The sequence below is a fragment of the Dreissena polymorpha genome, chromosome 13, assembly GCF_020536995.1.
Source record: "Dreissena polymorpha isolate Duluth1 chromosome 13, UMN_Dpol_1.0, whole genome shotgun sequence".
Taxonomy (NCBI): domain Eukaryota; kingdom Metazoa; phylum Mollusca; class Bivalvia; order Myida; family Dreissenidae; genus Dreissena; species Dreissena polymorpha.
Genome location: NC_068367.1, coordinates 46,361,055 through 46,380,345, shown reverse-complemented (window position 1 = coordinate 46,380,345; position 19,291 = coordinate 46,361,055).

The window sequence follows — 19,291 nt, the reverse complement described above, 5'->3', positions numbered from 1 at the left end:
AAAATCAAAAAAAAAAAATTTAAAAAAAGGAAAAAAAGTGGCCGGTATCAGGGCTCGAACCAGTGACCCCCGGAGTTCTGGAGTTAGTCTGAAGTAAAAACGCACTAGCGCTCTCGGCTATTCCGCCGTGAATATACAGCAAAAGTATTTTATACCTTATATAAGCAATCTTCGTAGTTTCGAAAATTTAAACGACAACAACAGAACTCTCCAAATTATTCAATCGTTTCGCGTTGCAACGCTTTATAATTTATAAGGTTTTCAAATCGTCAAAAGATACATATAATGGCTATAATGGACTATGGTATATGTTCAGTAATACTGTTTCCTCACAAATATCATAACTAAAACGAAAATTTGCGAATCTGAAATAACTTTTTTCAATTTTGTCAATTTACCAAACCGTTAAAAGATCCATTTAAGAGAGCCTTGTCACGAAATATTGTTAGTGCTAGTTTATTCTTATTTCAGTTTTAAATAATAAAATTAGACTCACTTGTTTCATTTTGCACTAAAACATGCATTACTAACTTTTAAAAGGAAATTTACATATAAAATGAAATTGGTACATCAGATAGCCACTCTTTGGCTTATGCTGTTCTTTTAATAAGAAGCAACTGATAACGTCTAAAATGGAAAATGATCTGACAGTCTGGTCAAATTACGATGGAATAAAACGACGATAATATTACCATCTTATTATAGAAACATTACAACAAGAGCGTGTATCATTACCATTTGTGAATGAAAACGACATGCCGGTAACCCAATTTCGATATTAAAGTTCATTTCATGTCATTCAAGCAAACACTCGCGCCATTTTGAACTGCATTTACGATACCGGTAGCTTCTGTTCTCGCCCACCATCTTCCATACTATTGGAATTTTGATAACAGTACGTGTACGTGTTCCTAAGGTAAAATATAAGCACCTTATTTTACTTTCTAATAGGATCTGTTTTTTTTGTGTGGGTATTACAGAGACCTATCCATAGTTCACACATAAGATTAAATGCACCATGACTGAAGAAAGACCTTATAATGATGTTCAAAAATAAATCCGGACATACTTGCATGCCTGCTGAATAAAAAGCATCAAAATGGTGTTTGGAATTAAAATAAAGAATACCCCCAAGAGAATCTGTTTTCGCTGTAAGATTTATTAGTTTGAATTGAAACTTTACCTATTGGAAAAATAACTAGTTCACATATTTAAAAATCAATGCTGTCTTGTATTTTAATGTGGAGTTTGTTTGCCTTTCAAAGTGGAGAACTGTCACTTATGCTGTGACGCAAAATATGAGCTAGCACAGACAGACAGACGGATGGACGGGCTTTAGGGCGGACGGACGAGCTGGTGAGCGGACTGGTTGGCGGGCTGGTGGCTTCAGTCAGGCAGGCAGGCAGACAGACCGACACACAGGCAGACATGCAGACAGGGAAAAAGACAGACAGACAGACAGACAGACAGATCGACAGACATACAGACAGACAGACAGACAGACACACAGACAGACAGGCAAACAGATAGATAGACATACAGACAGACAGACAGACAGACTGATAGGCGGGCGGGCAGGCATGCAGACAGACAGACAGACAGGTAGACAGACAGACACACAGGCATGCAGGGAGACACACAGGTAGACAGAAAGACACACAGGCATACACACAGACAGATATTGACAGTTACTTGTTCCTAATTCGAATTAAGCAATACCGACTTTGGCAAAAGGAACCAACTTCCACTTCATTTAAACTGACACAATTAATTGTTAAAACAGTCCCACTAATGCATAATACCGCGACACAAATGCGTAAACTAGTTTTAAGCTTGGATTACAAAATAAATAAGAGTATACAATTTATTTGTAAAAGGTTTTCGGTTCGGAAGTTGCAGCGAAGAGCTAATCCTCAAGATTAAAACTTAATTTAAACTTTTCAATTTTTGTCCACTATCAACGAATTTGCTAATTGCTCTTTTACTGAAAAATAACATTAAATTATATAACATAATCTTTATTTGGCATGCTCAATCGATACTTATAGCCTTATTCAAATCTGCATTTGAAGTGCAAAGTAAAGAAGCATGGCAACATCACACGGAATAATTGATGATATACCCAGCAGGACAGCAGCGTATGCAACACTTGCGCATGTTGTACAATTTAACCAAAAATAATGTTAAAAGTTTAAATTTAGACAAAAAAAATGTTTTGCGATCACTCAATAACAAACTACAAATATTATATTCGGACGAAAATATGTAATTGAATATTCCTTGCAGAATGGAAACCTGTTCGTTTATGGTAAGGCGTTGACATTTATAGTGTACATAGTCCATATATAGTTAAACTCACGAATATAATAATTCTAATTTAATTAACGTCGCGTACCATAAGAATCATTCACGTGGTATATGGAGTTTCTTAATACGTATTTTATTGAATTTAATGTTCTCAATTATAAGTATCGTTGTGTTTTGTTTTTCTTTTTCTCGTGAAATAATTATTTCAAATCTTAATTGGATTTATTTTGGATTATTAAATTGTTAAGTTAGTAATGGACCCTTTTCATATTACTCGTCTTTAATTCTAAATGTCTTAGTTGGGTGCTTAAACTATTGAGACAACTGTAATACTCCTGTCACCCTTACACTCGGTAGAAGAGACATGTGTAATACTCTTGTCACCCTTACACTCGGTAGAAGAGACACGTGTAATACTCTTGTCACCCTTACACTCGGTAGAAGAGACATGTGTAATACTCCTGTCACCCTTACACTCGGTAGAAGAGACAAGTGTAATACTCTTGTCACCCTTACACTCGGTAGAAGAGACAAGTGTAATACTCTTGTCACCCTTACACTCGGTAGAAGAGACAAGTGTAATACTCTTGTCACCCTTACACTCGGTAGAAGAGACACGAATGTCTTGAATTAGTTTAGAATATCAGAGACAAGAAACCGCTCATTTCACACAAGGTTTATTTCATTTTTAATATGCATGTTATTATAATAAAGTGACAACGGTACACAAGGTGAAGCACGAGAGGTGAGCAACAATGAATCGTAATCAACAAGACATGTACATCGTTTATCTTATGCCATCAAAAAAACAAATTTGTGCAATCCTCATCCGACTTGTTTTTGTCATTAATCGTCAAAAATATTAAATTATAAGAGGAAATGTTTTGTAACAAATATGCCGTCAAAATAAACGAACTTGTACAAATCTCACCCGGGTTTGTTTACTAATTATTTGTCATGTATTCGTGGGAACTAAATTAATATACATTTAATACCGAGTTAAACCGTTTTTTCGCAATTATGAAATATCTTGTGATGACAGACATTGAAATATTGTACCGAAACAAAGAATTAAACAAATCAGTCTGTCGTTTTTATCACGAATTCAATTATTATCATACTATGTTTTGACCGTGTTACGAGAGCATTGTCACGAAATATTATAAATAATGCGACTATATCCTTATTTCAGTTTTCAATAATTAGCTTTGACTCACTTGTTTCATTTTGCAATAAAACATGCATTTCTAACTTTAAAAAGGAAATTTACATATTTAATGACATTGGTGCATCAAATGCCACTCTTTAGTGTAAGCTATTTGTTACTTGCGAATGAGTGTTAATATTGGCGTCATTTCCGTCATATCTTTTAATAAGAAGCAATTGATTACTTCTTTAATGGGAAATGATCTGACAGTCTGGCAAATATAAGATAGAATAAAACGACGATAATATTACCATCTTATTATAAAAACATTAAAACTGGAGCCTTGTATCATTGCCATTTGTTACAGAAAACGACAAACCGGTAACCCAATTTTTAAATTAAAGTTCATTTCATTTCAAGCAAACACGCGAGACATTTTGAATTGCATTTACGACACCGGTAGTTCCTGTTCTCGCCCACCATCTACCATACTATAGGAATATTGATAACAGAATGTGTACGTGTTCCTAGGGTAATATATAAGCACATTATTTCACCATCTAAAAGGATCTGTTTTGTGGGTAATACACATACCTATTCATAGTTCATACATGTAATTAAATGCACCATGACTGACGAAAGACCGTGTAATGATGTTCAGAAATAAATCCGGCCATACGTGCATGCCTCCTCAATAAAAAGCCATCAAAATGGTGTAAGATATTAAAATAAGGAATACCACAAGATGATCTGTTTTTGCTGTTTATAAGCTTTATTAGTTTCAATTGAAACTTCACCAATTGGAAAAATAACTAGTGCACAGATTTAAAAATCAATAGTGCAGTCTTGGATTTTAATGTGGAGTTTGTGTGCCTTTCATAGTAGAGAACTGATGCTGTGACGTAAAATATGAGCTATCACAGACAGACAGACACACATACGGACGGACGGGCTGGAGGGCGGACGGACGGACTGGTGGGCGGGCGTGAGGGCGGGCGGGCAGGAAGGCAGACAGACAGACAGACAGACAGACAGACAGACAGACAGACAGACAGACAGACAGACAGACAGACAGACAGACAGACAGACAGACAGACAGACAGACAGACAGACAGACAGACAGACAGGGAGACAGACAGACAGACAGACAGCTACACAGACAGACACACAGACATACAAGTAGACACACAGTTAGACAGACAGACACACACGCATGCAGGCAAACACACAGGTAGACAGGCAGATAAACAGACAGACAGACATACCTTGACAGTTCATTGTTCCATATTCGAATAGGTTATGCGGACCTAGGCAAAAGGAACCAACTTACACACCATTTAAACCGACACAATTAATGGTTAAAACGACCCCACTAATGCATAACACCGCGACACAAATGCGTAAACTAGTGTTCAGCTTAATTTACAAAATAAATACCTGTATACAATTTATTTACAAAATGTTTTTGGTTCGGAAGTTGCAGTGAAGAGCTAATCCTGAAGGTGTTGTGTTTAAACATCTCATTTTTACCACTTTAATAAAATTTGCCTATTGCTCTTTTACTGAAAAAGAAAACAACATTAAATTATGTAACATAGTCTTTATTTTGCATGCAACAGCACAATCGATACTTATAGCCTTATTCAAATATACATTTGGCGTGAACAGTAAAGAAGCATGGCAACATCAAACGTAATAATTGATTAGATACGCTGCAGCACAGCAAAGTATGTAAAATATGCGCATGTTGTACAATTTAAAAAAAAAAATGTTAGATGATGAAATTTAGACAAAAACATTATTTCGAGATCACTCAATAACAAACTACAAATATTTTATTTGAACGAAAATATGTAATTGGATATTCCTTGCAGAATGGAAACCTGTTCGTTTATGGCAAGGCGTAAACAGTTAAAGTTGACATAGCCCATATATAGTTGAACTCACGAGTATAATAATTCTAATTTAAATAACCTCGCATACCATAAGAATCATTCATGTGGTAAAGAGTTTCTAAATAAATATTTTTAGTGATGTCAATAATAAGTAACGTTGTGTTGTGTTTTTCTTGTGAAATAATTATTTCAAATCTTAATTTGATTTTTTTGGATATTACTCGTCTTTAATTCAAAATAACTTAGTTGGCAGCCTAAATTATTTAGACAAGTGTAATACTCATTACTCATGCTACCCTTACACTCCGTAGAAGAGACAATACTGTCTTGAATGAGTTCAGAATACCAGAGACACGCAACCCGTTTATTTCACATAAGGTTTTTTCATTTAACCCTTTACCACTCTGAAACGCACATTGACGCATTTGAAGTCTTTTAGATAAGCAAATTAAATTAAAGTCCTTCATAAATTTGTATGTTTAAGTTTGAAAGGCTTCATTTCCAACCCTAAGATACGGATGAGTAGCAAACAGCATTAGTCCTGAACATACTGCGAGTTACTAACAGGCTGTTCTGGTTTAATGCTATTTGCACATTTTCACTTTGATTCTGAGTTTTCTATGTTAGTATAAGAAAGTGACACAAGCTGAAGCACGAGTAGTGAGCGACCATGTATCGTAATCAACAATACAAGTATATCGTTTATCTTATGCCGTGAAAAACGACTTTGTACAAACCACATCAGTTTTGTTTTGTCATTAATCGTCCTAAATATTAAATAAAAAGAGAGAATCTTTTATAACTAATATGCCTTCAAAATAAACCAGCTTGTATAAACCTCATCTGGATTGTTTTTCCAATTTTTTGTCAAAAACCATGAACTAAAAAGATAGAAGTTGTATTTATTTTCGAGTTTAACCGTTTTTTCGCAAGTATGAAATACCCTGTGTTGAGAGACCTTGACATATCGTACCGAAACAAAAGAATATATTTAAAATATTATATCTGTCGTTTTCATCACGAATTCAATTATTATCATACTATGTTCCGACCGTTTTACGAGAGATTTGTCACAAAATATTATTAGTGCGAGTATATTCTTATTTCAGTTTTAAATACTTATCTTAGACTCACTTGTTTCATTTTGCAATAAAACATGCATTACTAAGTTTTAGAAGGAAATTTACATATTTAATGACATTGGTGCATAAGATAGCCACTCTTTGGCTTCAGCTTTTTGTTACTTGCGAATGAGTGTTATTATGGACGTCATATCCGACATATCTTTTAATAAGAAAAAACTGATAACGTCTTAAATGGGAAATGATCTTACAGTCTGGCAACATTACGATGGAATAAAACGACGATAATAGTACCATCTTATTATAAAAACATTACAACAGGAGCGTGTATCATTACCATTTGTTAAAGAAAACGACAAACCGGTAACCCAATTTTGATATTTAAGTTCATTGCATGTCAAGCAAAAACTTTGACTATGACTAGAAATTTTGAACGTGTTCCTTATGTAATAAATTAGCATCTTGTTTCACCTTCTAGAAGGATCTGTGTGTGTGGGTATTACACCTGCCTGTCCTAATTTCATTATTAAATGCACCATGACTGACGACAAACCGTGTAATGATGTTCAGAAATAAATCCGGACATACTTGCCTCCTTGATCAACGAGAGCGCCGACGGCGTAGACCGTCCATTGGCAAGATACCGGGAAGTTTCTGCTGAAGTAAATCTATAAGGCTATTAAAAAGAAAAGCCTCACATTTGAGATCACTCAATAACAAACTACAAATATTTTATTCGGAAGAAAATATTTAATTTAATATTCCTTGCAGAATGGAAACCTCTTCGTTTATGGCAAGGCGTAAACATTTTTAGTGTACATAGCACATATAAAGTTGAACTCACGAGTATAATAATTCTAATTTAATTAACCTCGCTTACCATAAGAATCATTGACGTAAAGTTTCTAAATAAGTATTTTCTCATTGGATTTAGTGATGTCAATAATAAGTATCGTTGTGTTGTGTTTTTCTCGTGAACAAATTATTTGAAATCTTAATTATCCCCACGCTTTTTGAAAAGCGTGTGGATATTGTGGTTATCTCCACCGTCCGTCTGTCCGTCCTGGCAACTATCTCCTCCTTCACTATAAGCACTACAACCTTGAAACCTACACACATGGTAGCTATGAGCATATGTGCGACCCTGCACTATTTGGAATTTTGATATGACCCCTGGGTCAAAAGTTATGGGGGTTTGGGCGGGGCCGGGTCAGAGATTTTCACTGATTTTTAAAATGTTATTTTACATTAACATCTTCATTTCTGCACCGATTTACTTCAAATTGATACTGAACCTCTTTTATGACAATACGGTCAACCTCAACTATGCATGGCCCCATTACCAACCCTGGGGCGCCCGCCCATATAGACCACACCCACCCAAAATTGCCTTTTACTATAATTTCTTCATTTCTACACCGATTCACTTCAAATTGATACGGAAATTCTCTTGTGACAATACGGTCAATCTCAACTATGCATGACAATACGGTCAATCTCAACTATGCATGGCCCCCATTACCAACTCTAAGGCGTCCCACCCACATAGGCCACACCCACCCAAAATTGCCTTTTACTATAACTTCTTCATTTCTACACCGACTTACTTTTAATTCATACTAAACTTCTCTTATGACAATACGGTCAATCTCAACTATGTATGGCCCAATTACCAACCCTGGGGCGCCCCGCCCTAATAGGCCACACCCACACAAAATTGCCTTTTACTATAATTTCTTCATTTCTACACCGATTTCGATTCACTTCTTATTGATACTGAACTATTCTTATGACAATACGGTCAATCTCAACTATGCATAGCCCCATTACCAACCCTGTGGTGCCCCGCCCACATAGGCCACACCCACCCAAAATTGCCTTTTACTTAACTTCTTCATTTTTACACCGATTCACTTCTAATTGATACCGAACTTCTCTTATGACAATACGGTCAATCTCAACTATGCATTGCCCCTTTACCAACCCTGTGTCAAACATGCGGCGTGGGGATACGTGTCGGCCTCTGCCGCGCCATTTCTAGTTTTAATATACATTGTATTATAATAAAGTGACAACGGTACAAAAGGTGAAGCACGAGAGGTGAGCAACAATGTATCGTAATCAACAAGACATATACATCGTTTATCTAATGCCGTCAAAAGAACACATTTGTGCAAACCTAATTAATCGTCAAAAATATTAAATTATAAGAGGAAATGTTTTTTTTAACAAATATGCCGTAAAAATAAACGAACATGTACAAATCTCATTCGGATCGATTTACTAATTATTTGTCATGTATTCGGAAGAAATAAATTAATATACATTTAATTTCGAGTTAAACCGTTTTTTCGCAATTATGAAATACCTTGTGTTGACAGACATTGACATATTGTACCGAAACAAAGAATTTAAAAAATCTGTCGTTTTCATCACGAATTCATTTTTTATCATACTATGTTCTGACCGTTTTACGAGAGCATTGTCACGAAAGTTTATAAATAGTGCGCGTATATTCTTATTTCAGTTTTAAATTATTAGCTTAGACTTATTATATAATCAGTGTTGGTTTAACAAACAATTGGACGCAGCTCGTGCGATGTATTGTATTTTATTGAAAATGTTTCAAAGGAAAATGCGTTCTGTACAAAACGGTACTGTAATAATTTCTAAACATGAGAATTACAAATAGGTATAAAACCACTAATAGGTATGACACTGCTAAAATGAGTTGCTTCGACACTACATTCCTGCCTACCTTGAATAAAATCTTCTTAACTTGCAAAGAATATTTCTCTTAATCAATGTTCATGAGATTCTTAATGAAATGTAAAAATATACATCATTTCAGACTTCAAAATACATGTAAACAAAACCTAAACAAGTGTTAGATCACGTGAAATGAGTTGGTTACAACTAAATGCCAGTGTAAGTTCAATTATTATCATAAAATGTAAGAACATGATAAAAAATTGACTAGTTTTTTTGCTAGTTTACAACAATTTAAAAGAATGCCTTGAAAGATATGCCCTTAAATATTTACTGAAATGATTAAGCTTTCAAAAAATATGTATCAAAAGACTAGTATGACAACTTCAACAATTTATGACTAGATTACTGATACTTAAAACAATAATGAGCTAACTTAAACAAAACACACATTTTTGTATTTTACTTCAAAACATAGTCTTTGAATTTCTAAGCATTCCGGCAGAGCGAGAAGGGTTTCTTCTAGGGGTTGAAGGGACCGCAGGGCTCTGACTAATGGTTTGTGGAAATGGCTCAGAGATAGGTGGGGGATCACATGGAGGTGAAGGTGTTTGGATTTCATGTGATCCAGCCATTGGCCTAGGTACCGGGCGAGGACTAGACCACGGGATAGGGATTTGTAATTCGGTTACCACATCCGTCTTACTTTGTTCCTGTTCATCGGGTAGGACAACGTCTTTCACTGGTCTGGAAAACGAAGAGTTGCGTGTTAGGAAATGACCGTCGCGGTTGGACAAATGGGTTCCCGTTTGTTAGGACCGGGATTTGACGCTTGACACGGAATACACGCCCTTACTGCCCCCTCCACCATTTTATTAATGCCAGGGAACCAAACCTTTCCCCTGATGAGTTGTTTTGTTTTGACAATACCCTGATGAGTTTGGTGAGCTATATCAACCACACTGTCATGCAAAGATTCTGGGATGACCAGACGATGGTCTCTGAGGATTGCACCATCATAGATAGAGTACTCATTCCTGAAACGTACAAACTCATTGAGATTTGGGTCACTCGACGATCTACCTGTCTGGATCGCAATCATTACCTTCTGTAAGATTCTGCTATCCCTTGTGGACTCACGCTCTTCATCCAGAGACATCGATTTTGGCACGGCATGCTGGCTTACAAAAGCAACATATGCTTCAGCAGCATTATCTCTTTTCGGCTTTTCATGAGGATGCCTACTCATGAAATCAGCAGGGTTAAGCTCGTTTTTACCAGGTTTGTATTCCAGTGTGAACTGATAAGGCATCAGTCTCAGACGCCATCTCTCCATTCGAGCAGACGCAGGTTTGCGGCTATGGACAATGCCCAAAAGCGGCTTATTGTCTGTGACCACCTTGAATTCGGAAGCGAAAATATACAAATGGAAATGTTCGACCCCAAAGACAACCGCAAGCATCTCTCAATCTAGTTGACTACATCGTTGCTCTACATCGGTCAAGGCACGACTCGCATAGCATACTACCCTTCTTCCTGCGTTAGCATGGCTGCTACACAAAAGAGCAGATTTGAGGCTATCAAAGGAAGACTGTGCTTCTTCAGACCAGGACCAGGGTTCATTTTGTCTGGTGAGTCGCCTTAGATGCTCTGTCATGGTGGCATAGTGAGGTTTGTATCGAGATACATATTGGATCATACCAAGAAATGAGCGTTCCTCACCTGGGTTCTTTGGCTACGAATGGCCAACGATAGACTTTTCTTCTCCGGATCAGCTGACACGCCCATATTGCTGAAAACATGGCCAAAGAAACAGATTTTGTTAACAGAGCAGATAAATTTATCTTTGCTAAGTTTAGCACCAGAACTGCTAAGCCTTTCCAATGTGAGTTTGAGTGCATGATCATGGTCCCCCTGGGTCTTACCATGAACAATGATGTCGTCGGAAAGATTCATAGCCCCTGGAATGCCGGCTAATAGGTCAGCAACATTTTTTTTTAATTTTCAGAGGCAGCATTGACACAAAACAAAAGACTTTTGTATCGTCTCAACCCAACATGAGTTGTGAAAGTGGTACTATAACGACTGGACTCTTCAAGCTCCAACTGATGGTAAGCATTAGAAAGATCTAACTTGCTAAAGACAGTGGAAGAACTCAAATCAGCCATACGGTCTTCAACAGTCGGCATGGTGTGTTTCTCTCGGGAAATCGCCTTATTGGCCATTCGCATGTCGATACAGACACGAACAGACACGAACACCAGCAGACATTTGGGGAACAATAACCACAGGACTTAGGGGCTCTATGATATAAAGGTTTTCGAAACGCTTGAGCTCATTTTCAACATCTTTGCGTACATGGAAGGGGATGCGTCTATGACGCTGTAAGACTGGAGGGACATCACAGTTGATGTGTAGTTTCACCGCTACATATGTGATCTTTCCCATCTTCCCATCGAAGAGCGAGGTGTTCTGATAATAGGTATGACACTGCTATATGAAGTTGCTTAGACATTGCAAGACTAACTTGTTTCATTTTGCAATAAAACATTCATTTCTAACTTTAAAAGGGAAATTTACATATTTTATGAAATTGTGCATCAGATAGCCACTCTTTGACTTCAGCTATTTGTTACTTGCGAATTAGTGTTGATAGCTGTCTCATATCCGTCGTATCGTTTAATAAGAAGAAACTGATAACGTCTTAAATGGGAAATGATCTTACAGTGTGGCAAAATTGCGATGTAATAAAACGACGATAGTATTACCATCTTATTATAAAATCATTACAACAGGAGCGTGTATCATTACCATTTGTTAAAGAAAACGACAAACCGGTAACCCAATTTTGATATTTAAGTTCATTGCATGTCAAGCAAAAACTTTGACTATGACTAGAAATTTTGAACGTGTTCCTTATGTAATAAATTAGCATCTTGTTTCACCTTCTAGAAGGATCTGTGTGTGTGGGTATTACACCTGCCTGTCCTAATTTCATTATTAAATGCACCATGACTGACGACAAACCGTGTAATGATGTTCAGAAATAAATCCGGACATACTTGCCTCCTTGATCAACGAGAGCGCCGACGGCGTAGACCGTCCATTGGCAAGATACCGGGAAGTTTCTGCTGAAGTAAATCTATAAGGCTATTAAAAAGAAAAGCCTCACATTTGAGATCACTCAATAACAAACTACAAATATTTTATTCGGAAGAAAATATTTAATTTAATATTCCTTGCAGAATGGAAACCTCTTCGTTTATGGCAAGGCGTAAACATTTTTAGTGTACATAGCACATATAAAGTTGAACTCACGAGTATAATAATTCTAATTTAATTAACCTCGCTTACCATAAGAATCATTGACGTAAAGTTTCTAAATAAGTATTTTCTCATTGGATTTAGTGATGTCAATAATAAGTATCGTTGTGTTGTGTTTTTCTCGTGAACAAATTATTTGAAATCTTAATTATCCCCACGCTTTTTGAAAAGCGTATGGATATTGTGGTTATCTCCACCGTCCGTCTGTCCGTCCTGGCAACTATCTCCTCCTTCACTATAAGCACTACAACCTTGAAACCTACACACATGGTAGCTATGAGCATATGTGCGACCCTGCACTATTTGGAATTTTGATATGACCCCTGGGTCAAAAGTTATGGGGGTTTGGGCGGGGCCGGGTCAGAGATTTTCACTGATTTTTAAAATGTTATTTTACATTAACATCTTCATTTCTGCACCGATTTACTTCAAATTGATACTGAACCTCTTTTATGACAATACGGTCAACCTCAACTATGCATGACCCCATTACCAACCCTGGGGCGCCCGCCCACATAGACCACACCCACCCAAAATTGCCTTTTACTATAATTTCTTCATTTCTACACCGATTCACTTCAAATTGATACGGAAATTCTCTTGTGACAATACGGTCAATCTCAACTATGCATGACAATACGGTCAATCACAACTATGCATGGCCCCCATTACCAACTCTAAGGCGTCCCACCCACATAGGCCACACCCACCCAAAATTGCCTTTTACTATAACTTCTTCATTTCTACACCGACTTACTTTTAATTCATACTAAACTTCTCTTATGACAATACGGTCAATCTCAACTATGTATGGCCCAATTACCAACCCTGGGGCGCCCCGCCCTAATAGGCCACACCCACACAAAATTGCCTTTTACTATAATTTCTTCATTTCTACACCGATTTCGAATCACTTCTTATTGATACTGAACTATTCTTATGACAATACGGTCAATCTCAACTATGCATAGCCCCATTACCAACCCTGTGGTGCCCCGCCCACATAGGCCACACCCACCCAAAATTGCCTTTTACTTAACTTCTTCATTTTTACACCGATTCACTTCTAATTGATACCGAACTTCTCTTATGACAATACGGTCAATCTCAACTATGCATTGCCCCTTTACCAACCCAGTGTCAAACATGCGGCGTGGGGATACGTGTCGGCCTCTGCCGCGCCATTTCTAGTTTTAATATACATTGTATTATAATAAAGTGACAACGGTACACAAGGTGAAGCACGAGAGGTGAGCAACAATGTATCGTAATCAACAAGACATATACATCGTTTATCTAATGCCGTCAAAAGAACACATTTGTGCAAACCTAATTAATCGTCAAAAATATTAAATTATAAGAGGAAATGTTTTTTTTAACAAATATGCCGTAAAAATAAACGAACTTGTACAAATCTCATTCGGATCGATTTACTAATTATTTGTCATGTATTCGGAAGAAATAAATTAATATACATTTAATTTCGAGTTAAACCGTTTTTTCGCAATTATGAAATACCTTGTGTTGACAGACATTGACATATTGTACCGAAACAAAGAATTTAAAAAATCTGTCGTTTTCATCACGAATTCATTTTTTATCATACTATGTTCTGACCGTTTTACGAGAGCATTGTCACGAAAGTTTATAAATAGTGCGCGTATATTCTTATTTCAGTTTTAAATTATTAGCTTAGACTTATTATATAATCAGTGTTGGTTTAACAAACAATTGGACGCAGCTCGTGCGATGTATTGTATTTTATTGAAAATGTTTTAAAGGAAAACGCGTTCTGTACAAAACGGTACTGTAATAATTTCTAAACATGAGAATTACAAATAGGTATAAAACCACTAATAGGTATGACACTGCTATATGGAGTTGCTTCGACACTACATTCCTGCCTACCTTGAATAAAATCTTCTTAACTTGCAAAGAATATTTCTCTTAATCAATGTTCATGAGATTCTTAATGAAATGTAAAAATATACATCATTTCAGACTTCAAAATACATGTAAACAAAACCTAAACAAGTGTTAGATCACGTGAAATGAGTTGGTTACAACTAAATGCCAGTGTAAGTTCAATTATTATCATAAAATGTAAGAACATGATAAAAAATTGACTAGTTTTTTTGCTAGTTTACAACAATTTAAAAGAATGCCTTGAAAGATATGCCCTTAACTATTTACTGAAATGATTAAGCTTTCAAAAAATATGTATCAAAAGACTAGTATGACAATTTCAACAATTTATGACTAGATTACTGATACTTAAAACAATAATGAGCTAACTTAAACAAAACACACATTTTTGTATTTTACTTCAAAACATAGTCTTTGAATTTCTAAGCATTCCGGCAGAGCGAGAAGGGTTTCTTCTAGGGGTTGAAGGGACCGCAGGGCTCTGACTAATGGTTTGTGGAAATGGCTCAGAGATAGGTGGGGGATCACATGGAGGTGAAGGTGTTTGGATTTCATGTGATCCAGCCATTGGCCTAGGTACCGGGCGAGGACTAGACCACGGGATAGGGATTTGTAATTCGGTTACCACATCCGTCTTACTTTGTTCCTGTTCATCGGGTAGGACAACGTCTTTCACTGGTCTGGAAAACGAAGAGTTGCGTGTTAGGAAATGACCGTCGCGGTTGGACAAATGGGTTCCCGTTTGTTAGGACCGGGATTTGACGCTTGACACGGAATACACGCCCTTACTGCCCCCTCCACCATTTTATCAATGCCAGGGAACCAAACCTTTCCCCTGATGAGTTGTTTTGTTTTGACAATACCCTGATGAGTTTGGTGAGCTATATCAACCACCCTGTCATGCAAAGATTCTGGGATGACCAGACGATGGTCTCTGAGGATTGCACCATCATAGATAGAGTACTCATTCCTGAAACGTACAAACTCATTGAGATTTGGGTCACTCGACGATCTACCTGTCTGGATCGCAATCATTACCTTCTGTAAGATTCTGCTATCCCTTGTGGACTCACGCTCTTCATCCAGAGACATCGATTTTGGCACGGCATGCTGGCTTACAAAAGCAACATATGCTTCAGCAGCATTATCTCTTTTCGGCTTTTCATGAGGATGCCTACTCATGAAATCAGCAGGGTTAAGCTCGTTTTTACCAGGTTTGTATTCCAGTGTGAACTGATAAGGCATCAGTCGCAGACGCCATCTCTCCATTCGAGCAGACGCAGGTTTGCGGCTATGGACAATGCCCAAAAGCGGCTTATTGTCTGTGACCACCTTGAATTCGGAAGCGAAAATATACAAATGGAAATGTTCGACCCCAAAGACAACCGCAAACATCTCTCAATCTAGTTGACTACATCGTTGCTCTACATCGGTCAAGGCACGACTCGCATAGCATACTACCCTTCTTCCTGCGTTAGCATGGCTGCTACACAAAAGAGCAGATTTGAGGCTATCAAAGGAAGACTGTGCTTCTTCAGACCAGGACCAGGGTTCATTTTGTCTGGTGAGTCGCCTTAGATGCTCTGTCATGGTGGCATAGTGAGGTTTGTATCGAGATACATATTGGATCATACCAAGAAATGAGCGTTCCTCACCTGGGTTCTTTGGCTACGAATGGCCAACGATAGACTTTTCTTCTCCGGATCAGCTGACACACCCATATTGCTGAAAACATGGCCAAAGAAACAGATTTTGTTAACAGAACAGATAAATTTATCTTTGCTAAGTTTAGCACCAGAACTGCTAAGCCTTTCCAATGTGAGTTTGAGTGCATGATCATGGTCCCCCTGGGTCTTACCATGAACAATGATGTCGTCGGAAAGATTCATAGCCCCTGGAATGCCGGCTAATAGGTCAGCAACATTTTTTTTTAATTTTCAGAGGCAGCATTGACACAAAACAAAAGACTTTTGTATCGTCTCAACCCAACATGAGTTGTGAAAGTGGTACTATAACGACTGGACTCTTCAAGCTCCAACTGATGGTAAGCATTTGAAAGATCTAACTTGCTAAAGACAGTGGAAGAACTCAAATCAGCCATACGGTCTTCAACAGTCGGCATGGTGTGTTTCTCTCGGGAAATCGCCTTATTGGCCATTCGCATGTCGATACAGACACGAACAGACACGAACACCAGCAGACATTTGGGGAACAATAACCACAGGACTTAGGGGCTCTATGATATAAAGGTTTTCGAAACGCTTGAGCTCATTTTCAACATCTTTGCGTACATGGAAGGGGATGCGTCTATGACGCTGTAAGACTGGAGGGACATCACAGTTGATGTGTAGTTTCACCGCTACATCTGTGATCTTTCCCATCTTCCCATCGAAGAGCGAGGTGTTCTGATAATAGGTATGACACTGCTATATGAAGTTGCTTAGACATTACAAGACTAACTTGTTTCATTTTGCAATAAAACATTCATTTCTAACTTTAAAAGGGAAATTTACATATTTTATGAAATTGTGCATCAGATAGCCACTCTTTGACTTCAGCTATTTGTTACTTGCGAATTAGTGTTGATAGCTGTCTCATATCCGTCGTATCGTTTAATAAGAAGAAACTGATAACGTCTTAAATGGGAAATGATCTTACAGTGTGGCAAAATTGCGATGTAATAAAACGACGATAGTATTACCATCTTATTATAAAATCATTACAACAGGAGCGTGTATCATTACCATTTGTTAAAGAAAACGACAAACCGGTAACCCAATTTTGACATTAAAGCCTACACTCGAGCCATTTTGAACTGCATTTACGATACCGGTAGTTCCTATTCTCGCCCACCATCTTCCATATTATAGGAATTTTGATAACAGTATGTGTACGTGTTCCTAAGGTAATATATAAGCTACTTATTTCACCTTCTAAAAGGATCTGTTTGTGTGGGTATTACGGATACCTATCCATAGTTCATACATGTAATTAAATGCACCATGACTGACGAAAGATCGTGTAATGATGTTCAGAAATAAATCCGGACATACTTGCCTCCTCAATATCAAGCATTAAAATGGTGTATAGAATTTAAATAAACAATAACCACAGATGATCTGTGTTTTCTTTAATCTTGATTATTTTTTATTGAAACTTCACCAATTGGAAAAAAACTAGTACACAGAATTAAAAATCAATAGTTCTGTCTTGGATTTTAATGTGGAGTCTGTGTGCCTTTCGTAGTGGAGCACTGGTGCTCTGGCGTAAAATATGAGCTATCACAGACAGACCGACACACAGACGGACGGACGGGCTGGTGGGGGGACGGACGGGCTGGTTGGCGGGCGGACGGGCGGGCGAGCAGGCAGACAGACAGACACACAGGGAGACATGCAGACAGGGAGACGGACAGACAGACAGACAAACAGACAGACAAACAGACAGAGAGACAGACTGATAGGCAGGCAGGCATCAGGCATGCATGCATGCATGCATGTAGCCAGCCAGCCAGCCAGCCAGCCAGCCAGCCACACAGACAGACACACAGACATACACACAGGTAGACACACAGGTAGACAGGTAGACGGATAGACACACAGGCATGCAAGCAAACACACAGGTAGACAGAAAGACAGACGATCAGACAGACACACAGGCAGACAGACAGACAGACAGACCAAGACAGTGCCTTGTTCCTAATTCGAATAAGTAATACGGACCTAGGCAAAAGGAACCAACTTACACTCCATTTAAACCGACACAATTAATGGTTAAACTTAAAACGGCCCCACCTATGCATAATACCGCGACACAAATGCGTAAACTAGTTTTAAGCTTGGATTAAAAAATAAATAAGAGTATACAATTTATTAACAAAAGGTTTTTGGTTCGGAAGTTGCAATGAAGAGCTAATCACCAAAGTTTTGTGTTTAAACATCTCATTTTTGACCACTATCATAGAATTTGCCTATTGCTCATTTACTGAAAAAGAAAACAACATTAAATTATATAACATTATCTTTATTTGGCATGCAACAGCACCATCGATACTTATAGCCTCATTCAAATATACATTTGGCGTGAAAAGTAAAGAAGCACAGCAACATCAAACGGAATAATTGATGAGATACGCAGAAGCACACCAGTGTATGCAAAACTTGCGCATGATGAACTTTTTAACAAAAAATAATGTTAGAAGTTGAAATTTAGACAAAACAATTATTTCGAGATCACTCAATAACAAACTACAAATATTTTTGTCGGGAAAAATATTTAATTGAATATTCCTTGCAGAATGGAAACCTGTTCGTTTATGGCAAGGCGTTGACATAGAGTTTCTAAATAAGTATTTTTCATTCGATTAAGTGTTGTCAATAATAAGTAACGTTGTATTGTGTTTTTTCTCGTGATTAATTATTTCAAATCTTAATTTGATTTATTTTGGATTGTTACATTGTTAAGTTAGTAGTGGATCCTGTTCATACTACTAAACTTATTACTAACTTTTTATATTATAAAATAAGTAAACATGTTTATTGATGCGTTCTTAATGCGACGTAGGACGCGGTTGGATCGCGAAGACGTCATATAGACGCAATAGTAAGCAGTGGCAGAAGTATCGTAGAAAACCCGCCAATAACATAGTTTGGTCGCTGTGACGTTGCCGATGGTCGCAGTTTCAACGTATTGAAAATGCTACGGACGTGGAGAGAACGCCGCGTGCGTGCGAGATAAAAAAATATAGCACGGCTCCCAGTCTGATGATTAGCAAATTTGGATATTCTATTAGAAAAACACATATACTTTATTAAAGGGGCCTTTTCACAGAGTTTGGCATGTATTGAAGTTTGTCATTAAATGCTTTATATTGATAAATGTTACCATTGGGTCTAAACATC